The sequence below is a fragment of the Aquarana catesbeiana genome, linkage group LG03, assembly GCF_042186555.1.
Source record: "Aquarana catesbeiana isolate 2022-GZ linkage group LG03, ASM4218655v1, whole genome shotgun sequence".
Taxonomy (NCBI): Eukaryota; Metazoa; Chordata; class Amphibia; order Anura; family Ranidae; genus Aquarana; species Aquarana catesbeiana.
This window is the reverse complement of record NC_133326.1, coordinates 278,733,944-278,751,882: the sequence shown is the minus strand read 5'-3', so window position 1 is coordinate 278,751,882 and position 17,939 is coordinate 278,733,944.

Here is a 17,939-nt window from a genome sequence, read left to right as displayed (position 1 = left end):
GAATCTAGAGCCCACTTCACCGCTAAACACTCCTTCACAATCGTGGTGTAATTTACCTCATGGGACTTCAATTTCCTGCTGAGGTAAATGACTGGGTGCTCTTCCCCGTTCCAGACCTGGGACAACACTGCTCCTAACCCATCGTCTGATGCATCAGTTTGTACAACAAAGTCCTTAGAGAAGTCTGGTGAGTACAACACTGGCTGGCTACATAAGGCTGTTTTTAAGTCCTCATGCACACGGACGTTTTACAGCTGCTTTTTTGAGCTTTTTTTGCAGCTTAAAAAGGCCTGTCTATGTTAGTTTATGGCTTCATGCCCACCTAGGCGTTTTCGAGCTTCAAGTGGCATAGGCGTTTTTAAGCTGTAAAAAAAACCCAGGACCAGTGGGTTCTGAAAGACGTTTTTCAGCTGTAAAAACGCTCTAACGCTCAAAAACGCTCAAAAACGTCATTTGCCAACGTTTTTTAGCGTTTTTGATCCATTGAAAAAAAAAAAAAAAAAATTGGAAAAAAAAAAAACGCTCAAAAACGCTAACGCGGAAAAACGCTCAAAAACGCTTAAAAACGCTATTGCAAAAACGCTGAAAAAAGTTAAAAAAAATCACTGCAAAGATACTGGCGTTTTCATAACGTTTTTTTAACAGCCTGTGTGCATGAGGGCTAAGGACTGGAATGCTGCTTCAGCCTCTGGGGACCATTTAACCATGACAGACTCTTTCCCTTTTGTCAGGTTGGTGAGGGGCACAGCCTGAGAAGCAAAATGGGGAATGAATCGCCGATAATAGCCAGCGATTCCCAGAAAGGGTCGTACCTGCTTCTTGCTGTTGGGACGTGGCCAAATCTGTATGGCCTCAACTTTATTGACTTGGGGCTTTATCACTCCCCTCCCAATAGTGTACCCAAGATATTTGGCCTCCTCCTGTCCAATGGTACACTTCTTTGGGTTGGACGTAAACCCAGCTTCCCGGATAGAGTCTAAGATTGCTTGCACTTTTGGCAGATTTGAGACCCAATCTGTGCTATGGATAATCACATCATCCAGGTAAGCTGCAGCATACTTCTGATGGGGCCTCAGAATCTTGTCCATTTTCCGCTGAAATGTTGCCAGTGCATTCTGTAACCCAAACGGCATTCTCTTGTATTGGAATGCCCCATCTGGGGTTACAAACGCAGTTTTCTCCTTGGCCGACTCGGCCAGGGGAATTTGCCAATACCCTTTGGTGGGATCAAGAGTTGTCATGTATCGGGCTATTCCCAGCCAGTCGATCAACTCATCTATACGCGGCATGGGGTAGGTGTCAAATTTTGTAACTTTATTTAATTGTCAAAAATCATTACAAAACCGCCAGCTCCCATCAGGTTTGGGCACTAGTACAATAGGACTGGACCAGTCACTCTGGGACTCATCTATCACACCCAATTCCAGCATCCTTTGAACCTCCCCACGTATTGCCTCCTGTCTGGCCTCTGGTATTCTATAAGGCTTTAGTTTTACCCTTTCTCCTGGCGGGGTGATAATGTCATGCTCTATGCCAGATGTTTCTCCCGGCAGCTCAGAGAAAATCTCTTTGTTGTGAAGTACAAACTCTTTAACCTCCTGTTTTTGGGGTTTCGATAAGGTGACTGCGATTCCAACCTCAGGAACAAAGCAATCAGACTGGACCGGTGACAAAGTCTCTGCGACTAGGGATTCCCTATCCCTCCAGGCTTTCAGCAGATTGGCGCGATATACCTGTTCCGGCTTTCGCCTTCCCGGCTGTCTGACCCTATAGTTCACCTCACTCGCTTTTTCAATGACTTCGTATGGACCTTGCCATTTGGCCATGAATTTGCTTTCAACCGTAGGGACTAGCACCAATACCTTATCCCCCCGGGGAAAAAGTACGGGTCTTGGCCCCACGCATAGGCGTGCGCAGCCTATTGCATTAGGGTGTGCACCCCAAAACTCAAACACACATGCGTGTGTATAATAATTATATATATATATATATATATATATATATATATATATATATATATACACATATACACACACACACACACACATATACTGTATATACACACACACACAAATACTCACATATGTGTACATAAAACCACCCATTTATGTGCCTGCCTGACCCAAGTGCCTTTGTTCAACTTTTTATTAAAAAATAATAAATGCATAGAGGTTTACGCTTTTAACTCCTGCTAGCGGCTGAAGAAAGGGTTAAAACTGGCCATGTTGCGGCGCTGCCGAAGCGCTTTGCAGGCGCTTCGCCAGCGCTGCCAATTCATTCCAATGGGCATTAGGCGGTTTAGAAGCAGTGTATACAGCTCTACCACACCACCCCAAAGATGCTGCTTGCGGGACCTTTCCTAACGTCCTGCAAGCACACTGCCCCTGTGTGAAAGCACTCAGGCTTTCACACTGAGGAGGCAGTTTTCAGGCACTTTACAGGCGCTATTTTTAGCACTAAAACGCCTGAAAAATACCCTAGTGTGAAAGGGGTCTTAAAGCGGCGTTCCACCCTAAAGTGGAACTTCCACTCATCTGATTCCTCCCCCCCCTCCGGTGCCACAATTGGCACCTTTCAGGGGGGGAGGGGGGTGCAGATACCTGTATAATACAGGTATCTGCACCCACTTCAAGGAATAGCTAGCCACAGATGCCTGCCCCCCCCCCCCCCCCCCGTTGTGGTCTGGGAAACACACAGTTCCCACAACACAATGGGGACCAGTGAAGACGCGCAGGGCGTCAGTAAAGCCGCAACGCTTCACTTCCCGATTCCCTGACTGAGGATGGCGGTGGGGGCAGCTGAAAACCGAGCGATTGCTCGTCATCTGCTGCCGACATCGCTGGACCCTGGGACAGGTAAGTGTCCATTTATTAAAAGTCAGCAGCTGCAGTATTTGTAGCTGCTGGCTTTTAATATTTTTTTTTTTTAAGGTGGAGCTCCGCTTTAAGTTACTGGCTGTGGTCACACTCCAGCCTCCCTATCATACCATACAGGGTTAATGTCCCTGTATGGTATGTGATGATGTCACGGCTTTGGGGTGAAGGAAGAGACATTAGAGTCAGGTAAGTGAAAGAGGTTACCCCCCTCCCCTCCCCCCACACACTGCAAGGAGAGACTTTTTTACTGTCCTGGAGTTGGGCTGTATTATTATGATAAGAGTTTTTGATAGGGACTTCAGAGGTGCTACATAGATGTATTCCACATTATTATTATTATTAAATAAAATCATTTTAACAGGATATAATGTGTATGTGGAATACATTTATGTAACACCTCAGAAGTCCCAGGAATTCCTAACCTGTTCAAGAATGTTACTTTCTCTTTCAGTAAACCTGTTTTGCAAAGTGCAGGGCAGGTTTACAGCATAGAATTGTATAGTGGAAGGCAGAGAAGGTCAGTACTCACAGGTCTCACAGGTAAAAGGCTGCTATGTGTCCTCTGAGCTCTTCCATCATCCCCAGGGAGAGCTGTGCTGTGTGCTGGACAGGAGGAAAGAGATGGAGGGTGCACTCTGTGATGATCTCTTCCTGCTCCTCCCACCTGTACTGGAGCTGTGAAAGCCCCGACTCAGCCAGATAGGAACCCGAGGAGGAGAGAGACAGTTTTCATCCAAATGCGGCATCAGAGAGGAGTTCGGCAAGCTGTCTTCTGGCACACAGGGCATAGGATGGTGGGTGACTCCTGTAAGGACTGCAGCCACAGCTGTGAAGTAAGCAGTAAGGAAGTATCCGATGCTCTCTGAAGTTCACATGCTTCATCTCTGACAGCTGGCGGCGGAGTGATATTCAGCTGACAGGGATGCTGTAGCCGGAACTACAGAGTCAGCATCGGAAAATGTGGCTGACTGACTGATTACTCCGCAGCCAGTGGCTGCAGTTCCCACAGGAGTTGTACACATCCATGACAAATAGTCTAACTCGCAGCAGTGTCATTTAGAAAAAAAGAATTCTCACACATTTTGGCAGCAAAAAAGCCCTGGGGTGTGTTGAATGTGCCTGGGCATTAGGGTGTGCCTGGGCATTAGGGTGTGCCCAGGCACACCTGGCACACCCTGTGTGCACGCCTATGGCCCCACGGTTGTACACTCTCTGCTGTGCTAACTGCGCTTGGGTCAAATGTTCCTTTACGATTGGCATTACCTGTGCAATTCTATCTTGCATCAGGGCGACATGCTCAATCATAGTACCAAGTAGAAAAAAGCTGCGCTTAGGATGATCCTATATGGTAAGAGAACAGGTTGCTGCCTCCCCTAACACTGAGCACTCACAGGGGGTGCTCCGCTAGCGTAATATAAAGTAAACAAATGGGGTAATGGCGCTACCTAAGAAAAACCTAAATGCCACTGCATGTTAGGAAAAAACAAAAGGTGTTTTATAGTATTAGAGAATCATACGTCAATACCTATACCTTCTCAGTTAGTGTATGAGATACTAAACCCAAGTGATTGGTATAAAATAGGTAAAGAGGGGCCCTTAGGTCCCTAGGTTGATTTAATGGAGTATATAATAATGTATGGTAAAAAAGAAATAATATACATATAGGCTGTCTATATAGGTATAATGTATAGGCAGATACGCTTCAATATGTATATGTTAATGTATACTGTCACATCTACACAAATAGATAGATAGATCAGCCACAGAAAATCAACCAAGCGAATACAGTACAAATTATATAGTAAAGCTTGAACCCAACATATGCTGCAGTAAACAGGTCAGGTTAATATATAATAATAGTCCCATAAGCTTATATCTGCATCAGAACCAGTTAATATATAATAATAGTCCCATAAGCTTTTATCTGCATCAAAACCAGAACATCATCAGGGTGACTTTGGTGCTTAGAGATGTTTTCAGGTGACTTCTGTGCTCCCCCTTCAGATTTCCTACTCACCGGCTCCAAGCACCCCTGCAGGGGTAGTGGGCATGTAGTGCTTTATATGGAGATCACTGCTCCCTGTTGTCTGCGGTGGATGCCCCAGATGTGTCCTGGCTGATTGGTAGGTGCTGTTATGTTTCTCACTGATGGCTGACTGACTTCAGTTATGCAGATTTTCTAGAACAGGTCCTGAATGAGCTTGAGGAATCTGAGATTAATGCCTGGTTGGCTAAAGGTAATATCCCATCCAAACCCATTGATTGTATTAAAGATGCAAATGGCCAAACCCTGACGGCGCACGATGGCATTAATCTCAGATTCCTCAAGCTCATTCAGGACCTGTACTTGGCAGATTTCTCGCCTCATTCAGGACCTGTACCTGGCTGATTTCTCGCACTCCGATCTCTCCTCTTTTCTCGATCCCATCTCTTTTTCACAACTCGCTATAGCAGATAGGGAGAGGTTGGATGCGGACATCACCCTGGAGGAGATTCAATTGGCAGTGGGGCGGTTGCAGGGTGGGAAGGCCGCCGGGGTGGATGGTCTACTGTCCGAGTTCTATAGCAATTTTATGGAGATACTTGCTCCCAAACTGACTTTCCTCCTTTCTGACTATGAGGCCCTGGAATCGTTGCCCGAATCTATGAATGAGACCATTACTGTGCTAGTTCCCAAGCCCGGCAAGGACCCTCAGGGGTGTGTGTCTTACTGACCCATCTCTCTCCTGAACGTTGATGCCAAGATTTTTGCCAAAGTCCTGGCTAACCGTCTATCCCAGGTGATTGAGGACCTGGTTGATGTGGACCAGACCAGATTTATGCCGGGCAATACCTGGGTCATTGCCCGGCATAAATGTGACAATGTGTTTTTTTTTGGCTGGGGACCCAAAGAGATTTGGAAGGCTTCTTGGAAACCCTGAAAATCAATGATTATAATCTCAAATTTACCTGAGTTTTTGATCAAAAAGCTGTGAATTTCTTGGATATTGAGATTTATAAAAATGAGGATGGAAGTTTGGGTTTCACCCTTTATAGAAAATCATCATCAGGTAACACCATTCTTAGTGCTAAGAGCTCATACCCGGCCCCTCTAATAGTAAGTATACCATACAGTCAATATATGCGCCTGAAGCGCAATTGCTCCAAACAGGAAAACTTCATTAGGCATTACAATGTCGCCTCAAAAGGAGAGGATATGGTAGGAACTTGCTAAAGAGACCATATCAGTGAGCAAATGGGCAAAATAGGAATTCCCTGATACACGGATCCAGCTTAAAAACAAAGAAAGATACTGTAAGATTGATCACACGCTACTCTGGACAGCAAAGCCAAGTCCGTAAAATTATGGACAAATTCTGGTACCTACTAAAGGCCTATGAGAAAGTAGCAAAACATATAAAGGATTACCCAGAGATTACCTTTAGAAGATCAGAGTCTCTGAGGGACAAGTTAGTCCACAGTCATCATACGCACTCCAGGGTGGGAGAACACCCCAGGAAAGGTGGCACTGGTAAATGTGGTAGATGCTATTTTTTCAGGTTCATCTGGGAGGCACAGGAGATCCTGTTGCCTACAGGCAAGATATAGAAACCAACTTTTTTTGTCGATTGTCAATCGTTAGGCATTGTTTACTATATGGAATGTCAATGTGGCATGTTCTATGTTGGCAAAACTAACAGGCCTTTTTTCATAGAGTATGGGACCATGTCAAATTGGTCAATGCCAAAAAATTTGACAGCCCAATCAGCTGCCACATGGGATGATATCACCAGTTTGACGCCGCCAAGATGAGGTTCTTTGCCCTGGAGTATATCCCCCTAAATGAGGGGGGGGGTGATGTGGATAGGTTATTACTACAGAGAGAAACCAAATGGATATTTAATCTGTCCACTACAAAGTATCCAGGACTAAATGATGCATTAAGTTTTAAGCCATTCCTGTAGGGTTTCTCTATGAGAGACATGTGTCTTTCTTTGTGTTTCCATCTGTTGCTTCTCTCCTTTACTTTCTGGATTCTATATGGGGGATTAATTGAAGATGCAAGCGTTGCCATAGATTTCTAATGCACAAAAATTTATTTTTATTTTTCTCTTTTTTTGTTGTTATCATGTAAAGCTTATCTGATACGATAACAGTCTGGCCGTCAAATTGGTCTGGTTTTATAGTGTTAATTTTTTGACAGTTCCCCTTTAATGGCTGCGATAATCTGATCAATAAATTCATCTGAGGAAGAATGTATATATGAGCAGTGTTATGTTTCCCTTATATATCATAAATACTCCCATTAAATTAAACCCTTGATTGATTATTCTGTATTATTTAAAAAAAAAAAAACCCTTCTTTTGTTTCATCTTTAAATTCATTTCCCTTGGGCAATTGGTAATTTTGGTTTAGTTTGGTATAATAGAGTTCAGTTCATTAGTCACAATATCCAAAGCTATGCCCTGCTGTGGGCAGTGCCCATTGTGAGGATTAACATCAGTTCCCTTTTTGCCCTAAACGTATTGTGGCCCATATCTTGTCTGTGACCGCCAGGTAGGGGCGGATGGACTCCTTAAGATGGCTGCGGCAGGTCCGCGCATGAGCGGTACGATGCAATGCGCCGACTGCGGCCTGCGGGCACTGGGGGGCCTATGCTGGCTGCCTTGGTGATGTTGGAACCTCCTGGGATAGGGTTTATCTATCCTTGTGCCGATCTAGCTGTAAACTGTGGTCCTTTTCCCAGTACTATCAAGTATGGGCAAAAGGACTTTCCAAGATGGCCACGGGGGTCTCAAGGAAGCACGATAGAGTGCCCCAAAGGGCCGGATCACATCAGTGCCAAATTAAATCTCTGATTGCCTCAATCAGCAATAACACCAAACATTGCTGGGGCTGTGAGAGTATAAAAGAGCATTTCGAACTCACTACATTGCTGTGGCTATCCACACTGGTGCTAGTGAGGCTCTTAACTGGTTTAAAAGTAAGTTGCTTTCTTTTCTTTCCCATTTCAGCAGGGAGGTTTTTTGCCTTCTGCGGGTATATAACCTGTCAGTATTCTTTTGGCTTTTTTTAGGGGTTTAGCCCTTGTGACAGATTGAAATAAAAATATATTTTTTTTCAATTGTCACTGGTTAAAGAGGTGTCGTGCGGACATTGAGCCAAGGTCAGTGATAAACTAAAAGAGGGAAGTGCTCAGGCAAGAGCTATAGGATAGCTGATTATCCCTTTCATGACTAAGCCTATTTTTAAATTTGGTGTTTACAAGTTAAAATCCATATTTTTTGCTAGAAAATTACTTAGAACCCCCAAACATTATATATATATATATATATATATATATATATATATATATATTTTTTAGCAGAGAATCTAGAGAATAAAATGGAGATTGTTGCAATATTTTATATCACACGGTATTTGTGCAGTGGTGTTTTAAACGCACATTTTTGGAAAAGGGACACTTCCATGAATTTTAAAAAATCCAAACAGTAAAGTTACCCCAATTTTTTTGTATAATGTGAAAGATGATGTTACGCCGAGTAAATAGATACCAAACATGTCACGCTTTATAATTGCACGCACTCGTGGAATGGCGACAAACTATGGTAGCTATGAATTTCCATAGGCGACGTATTCAATTTTTTTTTACGGTTACCAGGTTAGAGTTACAGAGGAGGTCTAGGGCTAGAATTATTGCTCTCGCTCTGCCGATCGCAGCGATACCTCACATGTGTGATTTGAACACTGTTTACATATGCGGGCGCGACTTCCATATGCGTTTTCTTCGCTGCGCGAGCTCGCGGGGATGGGGGCGCTTTAAAAATTTTTTTTTTTTTTCAATTTGTTTTATTTATTTTTAGACTTATAAATTGTGTTTTAAAAAAAAATGTTTTTTTTTTTACTTTTATTGCTGTCACAAGGAATGTAAACATCCCTTGTGACAGTAATAGGTGGTGACAGGTACTCTTTATGGAGGGATTGGGGGTCTAAAAGACCCCCGATCCCTCCTCTGCACTTCAAAGTATTCAGATCGCCGAAAACAGCGATTCTGAATACTGTGTATTTTTTTAAATTCGGCGCCATTGGCATCCGAGTAAACGGGAAGTGACGTCATGATGTCGCTTCCGCATTTACATTGAGAAGGCTGGAACGAAGCCTCCCACAGCTTTGTTCCAGCCCGCCCACAGCCGCTGGAGGCAGCCGATTGGACACCGGGCCTCCCGATTGCACGGGAGGCCCGGTAAGAGCAGCGGGAGGCAGCGGGAGGGGGGGATGTCCCCTCCCGCTCCTCCGGTATAACAGCCAAGCGGCTTTTAGCCGCATCGGTTGTTATATACGGGTAGCCGATCGCCCGCTCAAAACAACGGTACCGGGATGATGCCTGCAGCTGCGGGCATCATCCCGGTATAACCCCGGAAAGCCAAGTACGCACATATGCGTATGGTCGGTGGGAAGGGGTTATAATTAAAGCAAATTATGTACTTGTTTAAATTAGTAAAATCTGATTTTCTTACTTAATTAAATTTCAGATGGTATAAATACCCTATAAACTTGTTGGCAATAGAGGAGGTTTTTATGCGGAGAAGGATTAAAATATTGATCGATCGATTCACTAAAATTCCTTGAAACACTAGGAGGTTATGCTCAAATTAAATCAGTTCAGATATGATTATGGAAGTTAGGTGATATAGTTAATGGTTAATTTATTTGTGTAATTCCACAGGTGCTGCTATAGGGCAATGCCTCTTTTTCCTCTTTTTTGGCACAGATGTTCCCCCTAAAACCTTTTGATGGGTCTAGGGGATCATTTGGAACCAAGACCACTCTGAAAGGGTGAGAGTGTATCTATCAGATAATCTTAATATGTTGGTTATTGTATAATATAAATGTAATTTTAGGTACCATTACTGGGTTCCTGTATGAATGTATTATTAATTATTAAAGATGTCAGACTGATTTTATATTTTTTGTTTTAGTGGCAAATATTAATTAACAAGGTTCTACAATAGCTCCAGAAGAAACCACGTTTGTGGTGAAACATATAGAGGCAATCACACTTTTGTACGTTGACCACCGGGTCGTTATGGCTTAAATTTTATAAATTGTTTTACAATATCTATGTAATAAAATTTTCTATTTTTTTGTAAATTTTGCTTTTGATTGACCTTTTTGCACCTTAAAACTCCAATTCTGTGCTCTTTGGGTATATAATGTTTGGTCATATTTAAAGGAGGTGGTGCATTTATTAGACTCTCCTAGCTCCAATATCAATTTGATAAAATTCCGGACATAAATATTAGATGCCTCTATTTGAACCTAACTTTCCCTCATGATAATCAAGGCTCTAGAGTTATCACTTCCTTAGATGCCGAAAAGCCTTTTGATTCGGTAGAGTGGTCATATCTCTGGCAGGTCCTCCATCGCTTTGGATTTGGACCCAAATTTATTCATGGGATCCAATTGCTTTATAATGCCACTAGGACAAGGGTTCGCACGAACAACTGGCTCTGTGACCCCTTTCGTCTTTTCCGCGGTACACGGCAGGGCTGCCCTCTCTCCCCTAGTTTGTTTGCTCTGGCTCTGGAGCCCCTGGCCATTTTGATCAGGAACGCTCCGGATGTCCTGAGCCTTCGGCTGGGATGCTGGACCCTTGCTGTTGGCTGCTCTCCGGATTTTTGATCATTTTGGTAACTTCTTGGGCATTAAAATAAACTGGTCCAAGTCGGTTTTGTTCCCTATTGACACTGATGTTGCTAAAACTGCTGCCCCCTCGCCTTTACTCTGGGTAGATGAATTCCGATACCTTGGGGCTATAGTAACCAAAGATCCAACGAACTACTTGGAGAAAAATCTTCTTCCCCTGATGGCCACCCTGGGGGCAAAATGCTCCTCCTGGACTAGCCTCACTCTTAATCTATTGGGTCGGATAAATCTCCTTAAAATGGTGATGTTGCCCAAGATCAATTATTTCTTTAGAAACTGTCAGACATGGGTCCCTGTTTCCCTATTTAAAGATATTGAGAAATGTGTGGGGTCCTTTCTGTGGCATTGCTCCTAGATTGGCACGCTCCACCCTATGGTTTCTGGCCCATCTCGGGGGGTTAGCCTTGCCAAATGTTCAGATTTACTACTGGGTTGCAATGCTGGTGACAGTCCAGTGGTGGTTTATCGGTTCCAAATCAAATGCTGCTACCTGTCAGCTAGCAAGTTGATAAATTTTAAGGATAAATCTCCTTAAAATGGTGATGTTGCCCAAGATCAATTATTTCTTTAGAAACTGTCAGACATGGGTCCCTGTTTCCCTATTTAAAGATATTGAGAAATGTGTGGGGTCCTTTATGTGGCATGGCTCCTAGATTGGCACGCTCCACCCTATGGTTTCTGGCCCATCTCGGGGGGTTAGCCTTGCCAAATTTTCAGATTTACTACTGGGTTGCAATGCTGGTGACAGTCCAGTGGTGGTTTATCGGTTCCAAATCAAATGCTGCTACCTGTCAGCTAGCAAGTTGTTTAGGCTCCCTGGCTGATCTGCGTAACTTTGTCTTCAGAGGCCCACGGACCTATCAAGGGATTCCTGGTCCAACACAGGCTACATGGAAGGTGTGGGTGGCAGCTCGGCAAAGGTTTCTACATCCTAATCAGTGGTCTCCGGCCCACCCACTGTGGGGGAACCCCAGTTTGCCACAGTTTCGCACCCTGCCAGACCTTCAAGTGTGGGCCAGACATAGCATCACCACTTTGGGTAATGTTATGCCTCACTATCAATTTTTGACCTTTTTCACAAATTTAAATTACCCCAGTGGATGCGGTTTAGATATTTGCAGCTGCGACATGCCGCTAGGGCACAATTTCCCCGGGCGCCTCTCCTCTAGGCTGATCCTATCGAAAAACTCCTTTCCCCCGGTGACCTAGACAAGCCTTTATCAACTTTATACGCTGCACTTCTGGGTACAGACTCCCCTAAGATGGACAAGTTATGGGAGGTGTGGCATGGAGACATACCATCACTAGACAAGGAGGATTGGGAGGACTGTCTGGATTAGGTTCCTAGATTAGTCAACTCTTCCAGAGATAAGCCAGGTAAAATTCCTCCACAGGATCTAAGAAACACCGCAGAGACTACACCGCATATTTCCGGATCGGGATCCCAACTGTCCTAGATGTAAAACACAGGTGGGGACTTTTATCCATATGTTCTAGGATTGCTCGGCTAGGTTATATCATCCTACTGGTCCAGTGCAGTGCTTTGCTGTCTCCCAGGGGCACACTTCTCATATGATGTCTTTTGTACTCAGCTGGCTATTTTTGGCTGCATTAGCCATTAGTATTGCTGGATCCTATTAAGGATCTGTTTCCCATATATTGTTGTTATCGCGGCTCCACTGGCTCCATATATACTTGGAATTACTTGCCCCTGCTTAAAGATTTTGCAAAAATAGTTGAAATTCATTTAAACTTTCAAAATTAATCGCTCACCTAGATCGTGGGTATATATATTATTATAATCCAAATGAAGATAGAGAAATCTGTTCTCTTATCTGTTTCGTCTTTGAACCTTGGCCGTGTCCTGAAGAAGCCTAAGGGCGAAACACGTAGACGCACAAGGGCTCACTGCACTAAAAACACAGATGCTACGTTTTTTTCTGAAGCCAATGTTTGTAATCTATATTTTTTCAATAAAGTTTATATTGTTTCCTCCTCCATTGTTTCCTGGCCTTTAAAGTCCACCCTTTTGGTAATACTTATAGTAGTACCCGTTACTGTTTCCATATTCTGTTAGTGTCTCAAATTAACATACATGTATTTTTTTGCTTTCCTTGCTCTTTTCCAAGTCCTGTTTTGTTGACCAATAAAATTTGTAGCAAATTTTTATGTTTTATGTGTTTTGGTAATAATTTGTTTTGCAGATGCATGCTCAATCCAAGTAATGCATTTTTCATTAATGCATAACATTTCAAAGATATATTAGAAGTGACAGGAATGAGATTAGCATCAAAAGGGTTAATTAACTGAGAACACCTACTAATTGCCTAACAAGACACATCCAGTTAGATGAAATTAACCAGTTGTATTGGGCATGCGCTATTATCAATGAGAAAACCGCAGTTACCCTAGCACCAGTTGCAGTTTACATATGCGGGTATTTATTATCGCTATTTGCGCTTCAATGTGTGCCTGTTCGCACGTTTGATTAATGACTTTTCCAGCACACCAATTAATGTATGAACTGGTGCAGTGCCTTCTTCTTAGTAAATCACCCCCAATGTCTGCTTTGTCTTTTTTATCTGCAATTTTCCTTTCCATGCCTAAGTTCTGTGTTTATTTTTAATATCAACACATTAAAGTGATTGTAAACCTTCGCTTTTTTTTTTTGTTTTAAAATAACAAACATATCATACTTACCTCCACTGTGCAGTTCGTTTTGCACAGTAAGGCCCAGAACCTCATCTTCTGTGGTCCCCTAGTGTCACTCGCGGCTCCTCCTCGCATCGGTAAACCCCCTGGGAGAAGCGCTCTCCCTGGGGGTTACCTTGCGGGCATGCTCCCGAGTCCAGCATTTGCGTCCATAGACACAGAATGCCGGACTCGGCCCCGCCCCGTGGGTCATTGGATTTGATTGACAGCAGTGAGAGCCAATGGCTGCGCTGCTATCAATCTATCCAATCAAGAGCTGAGAACCCCGGGCAGAGAAGGTGAGCGTGTCTCTGCCGAGGGAACAAACGGGCTCAGGTAAGGCTGGGGGGCCGGTCGCTGTCAGAAGATTTTTCACCTTAATGCATAGGTTGCATTAAGGTGAAAAAACACGAGGGTTAACAACCCCTTTAAGTAAGGTGTTACCTCAACTATGAGAGACAAAATGTGGAAACAAATCCAGACAATCACATTGTCTGATTTTTGAAAGAATTTATTTTTAAATTATGGTGGAAAATAAGTATTTTGTCAATATCAAAAGTTCATCTCAATACTTTGTTATATATCCTTTGTTGGCAATGACAGAGGTCAAATGTTTTCTGTAAGTCTTCACAAGGTTGTCACACACTGTTGCTGGTATGTTGGCCCATTCCTCCATGCATATCTCCTCTAGAGCAGTGATGTTTTGGGGCTGTCGCTGGGCAACATGGACTTTCAACTCCCTCCAAAGGTTTTCTATGGGGTTGAGATCTGCAGACTGGCCAGGCCACTCCAGGACCTTGAAATGCTTCTTACGAAGCCACTCCTTCGTTGCCCAGGCGGTGTGTTTGGGATCATTGTCATGCTGAAAGACCCAGCCATGTTTCATCTTCAATGCCCTTGCTGATGGGAGGAGGTTTGCACTCAAAATCTCACGATACATGGCCCCATTCATTCTTTTATGTATACTGATCAGTCGTCCTGTTCCCTTTACAGAGAAACAGCCCCAAAGCATGATGTTGCCACCCCCATGCTTCACCGTAGGTATGGTGTTCTTTGGTTGCAATTCAGCATTCCCTCTCCTCCAAACATGACGAGTTGTGTTTCTACCAAACAGTTCTACTTTGGTTTCATCCGATCATATGACATTCTCCCAGTCCTCTTTGCTCTCTAGCAAACCTCAGACAGGCCTGGAAATGTACTGGCTTAAGCAGGGGGACACGTCTGGCACTGCAGGATCTGAGTCCCTGGTGCTGTTGGTCCCTGCTCTCTGTAGGTCATTCACTAGGTCCCCCCGTGTGGTTCTGGGATTTTTGCTCACCGTTCTTGTGACAGGCACAGCATCCAGCCCCAGTGCAGGAAGCCTGTAAAAGTCTGTTGCATGCTTTGGCATGTGACTTACTGAAGCAGAGCATGATCCCCTCCCTTCAGAGACTGGGCCGCAGGGCAGTATTTCAACATAACGACCCCAAACACCTCCAAGACGACCACTGCTTGCTAAAGAAGCTGAGGGTAAATGTTATGGACTGGCCAAGCAGGTCTCCAGACCTAAACCCTATTGAGCATCTGTGGGGCATCCTCAAACGGAAGATGGAGGAGCGCAAGGTCTCTAACATCTACCAGCTTCGTGATTTCCTCATGGAAGAGGGGAAGAGGACTCCAGTGGCAACCGGTGAACTCCATGCCCAAGAGGGTTAAGGCAGTGCTGGAAAATAATGGTGGCCACACAAAATATTGACACATTGGACCCAATTTGAAATTTTTACTTAGGGGTGTACTCACTTTTGTTGCCAGCGGTTTGGACATTAATGGCTGTGTGTTGAGTTATTTTGAGGGGACAGCAAATTTACACTGTTATACAAGCTTTACACTCACTACTTTACATTGTAGCAAAGTGTAATTTCTTCAGTGTTGTCACATGAAAAGATATAATAAAATATTTACAAAAATGTGAGGGGTGTACTCACTTTTCTGAGATAGTGTATATATATTTATTTAAAGCTGACACCATGTTTTTCAGCACCAGGTGACACCAATGGTAGCAATCGATCCAGATGAAGCCCTCTAACCCATCAGGGGTATTAGGAACAGATGAAGAAATTGGGACTAAACCTTTACAAGCAAAATCTTCAGGGATACATCTGTAGGCACAGGATTTTGCCTGGACAGGGAATCCTGCCTTTTTTTTTTTGGCCTGTGTACATTCTTCTGAAGGTGACAGCATAATCCAAGTAGTCATGAATAGGAATTCCTATTTGTCCTATGATGTACGATTAAGAAAATACCATTTTTATCTTATCCATTTAAGGACGCAATGTCTTTAACCTTCATGACATCCAAATCAGTCCAACCAAGGGGTTGGGAACTCAGCAAACAATCCATAAAAGGGCCAAGAAATGGTCAATGTGTACAGCTCTAAAGGCCTGTACACACAATACGAAAATCGAATGGAAAAAGTCATACGAGCTGTCTGCTGATTTTCAGATCGTTCGTATGGTGCTTTCAACAGCCGATTTAGCTTTTTTTGTCAGACAAAAGCTGGATGTGCAGACTATAAAATTGTCGGATGTGAACTCAACGCCTGATTTTCGTTTCATTAGTACGGTTTTCGTACGAAAAAAAAATTAAGCGCAAGACTACACAAGCTCAGAAAGGAAAGAATACATACAAAACCAGTCAACACATTACGTCATTTCTGACATTGTATTCTGTCGTATGAAAATGTTCATATTGTGAGTAACCTCTTCACTTTCATGGCAACAGTGAGTCTGCATTCATGGCAACGGTGGGCACTGACCCTTATTTTGCTTCACAGTTCTTTGTTTAAATTTTTTTCCAGAAATTTCCTTTTTAAAAGGTAAGGTGCATGTTATACACCGATAAATGCGGTATATCCAAATAACACACTTAGACCAAATTTTTAATGGTTTAAAGAATGGTCAGGCAAAATGGTCAGCCCTCACACATGTTCACTTCATCAAATCTGGCCATCTTTGAAAAAAAGTTTGGACACCCCTGCCCTATACAAAACCAAGGTTTCCTTGCAGGATAAGGCTGTCAGTTTAGACACTTGCTGATGTGATGACTGCAAAGAAAAAACACTTGTGGGAGAGAGTAGAGATGAATGTCCATTTTATTTATGAAATGCAGAGAACTAGAGTCAGATCACATGGGGATGGATGGGGTGAACTACACGAGAGGCCCCCAGTAAATAGTTCTTGAAAAGCGAAAGGCCAACAGACTAAAACAGAAAAGGTAGAAACCTTTAATAGTGTTGACGGCCAAACACTGATCATGGCCCTGCTGCAACAAGGGATTCATCCTATTGAGAACTTTCTTGTTCCCACCGGCTTTGCAGCACTGCTAGACTAGCCCCTACCCAAAACTCCAGCAATGTAAGATGCTCCAACATCGGGACCAATGCAGAGTTCATAGCCCTTCATTGCATTACCGCTTGATTTCCTCCCACACTTCAAGGATATGCTGGTAGATTAATTGGCCCTAGTATGTGTATGCATGAATGTGAGTTAGGGACCTTAGATTGTAAGCTCCTTGAGGGCAGGGTCTGATGTAAATGTACAAAATACTATATGAAAGGGAAGGCACTGTGTTTCATGTGTAAAGGAAAAGGAACATGAATATGCGATCATACTCATTCCAATAAATATCAAAATTGTGATCACATAAAATCCATAAGTGAAAATGGAATGTACAAATAAACATTGCAATGTGCATCAACGGTGAAATCAATGTATAGCAAACTGAGAGTCCATATATAATCCCAAAAAAAAAAAAAAAAAAAAAAAACACTTAATTGCTAATAGTTTCTAGTTCTTCCACCACGAATGCGCAATGGGAAGGTGGCAACTCAGAGGTGTTTGACCCCTTTTTACAGCATGGTCAAAAAGCACATTTGTTATACCAATTTGATTCCACTATCAGCACCACTTCAATGGCCCCTCTGGATGAAGCTAGGATGGGAAAAACAATTCCACAGGAGACGTGGATAAAAATCTCATAGTGTAGTATTTATAATGGGTATAAAAGCAATACTGTTACAAGTTGCACTCACATGTAAAAGTACCTGGCACAGCGTGTGCAGATACGGCTGATGCTACAGCAGTGGCATGCGATCCACATCTCACTCTGGATATGGAAGCCTGTGTGGGGCATCAGAAAGGGACGAATCCACCGCTCCTAGGACCGCTGGGTCCGTCGCTTCCAGGTCCCTTCCTCAACTCTTCACACCCAGTTCCAGGCCCTTTTACATGAGTGCAACTTGTAACACTTGCTTTTATTCCTGGAATTGCACAATTGAAAACAATGCAATTTCCCTTTTCATGCGACTCAAGTGGTATCTGAAATATCACTCTGTATGAGGCAGGCCTAAGTAGAAGGAAGGAACTATTATGTGGATATGAGGGACAGACATGTCTGTTTTACTATTAAAGGGTTACTAAACCCAAACAGCTATGCAGTATATTGCAGTCTACACTCCTTCAATGCACCGGCTGCCTTAGTTTAGTTTTTTCCTAGCCGAAAAGATTTCCAGCAAATACAGGACAATACCTCAATCTTGAAATGCAGCAACCTCCTCACTTCCTGTGAGCTGCATGGGAAAATATCTACCTTTTCAATTTATTAAACCTAGACAGAAGCAAAAGCCTGCTTCTTAGACATCACAAGCTT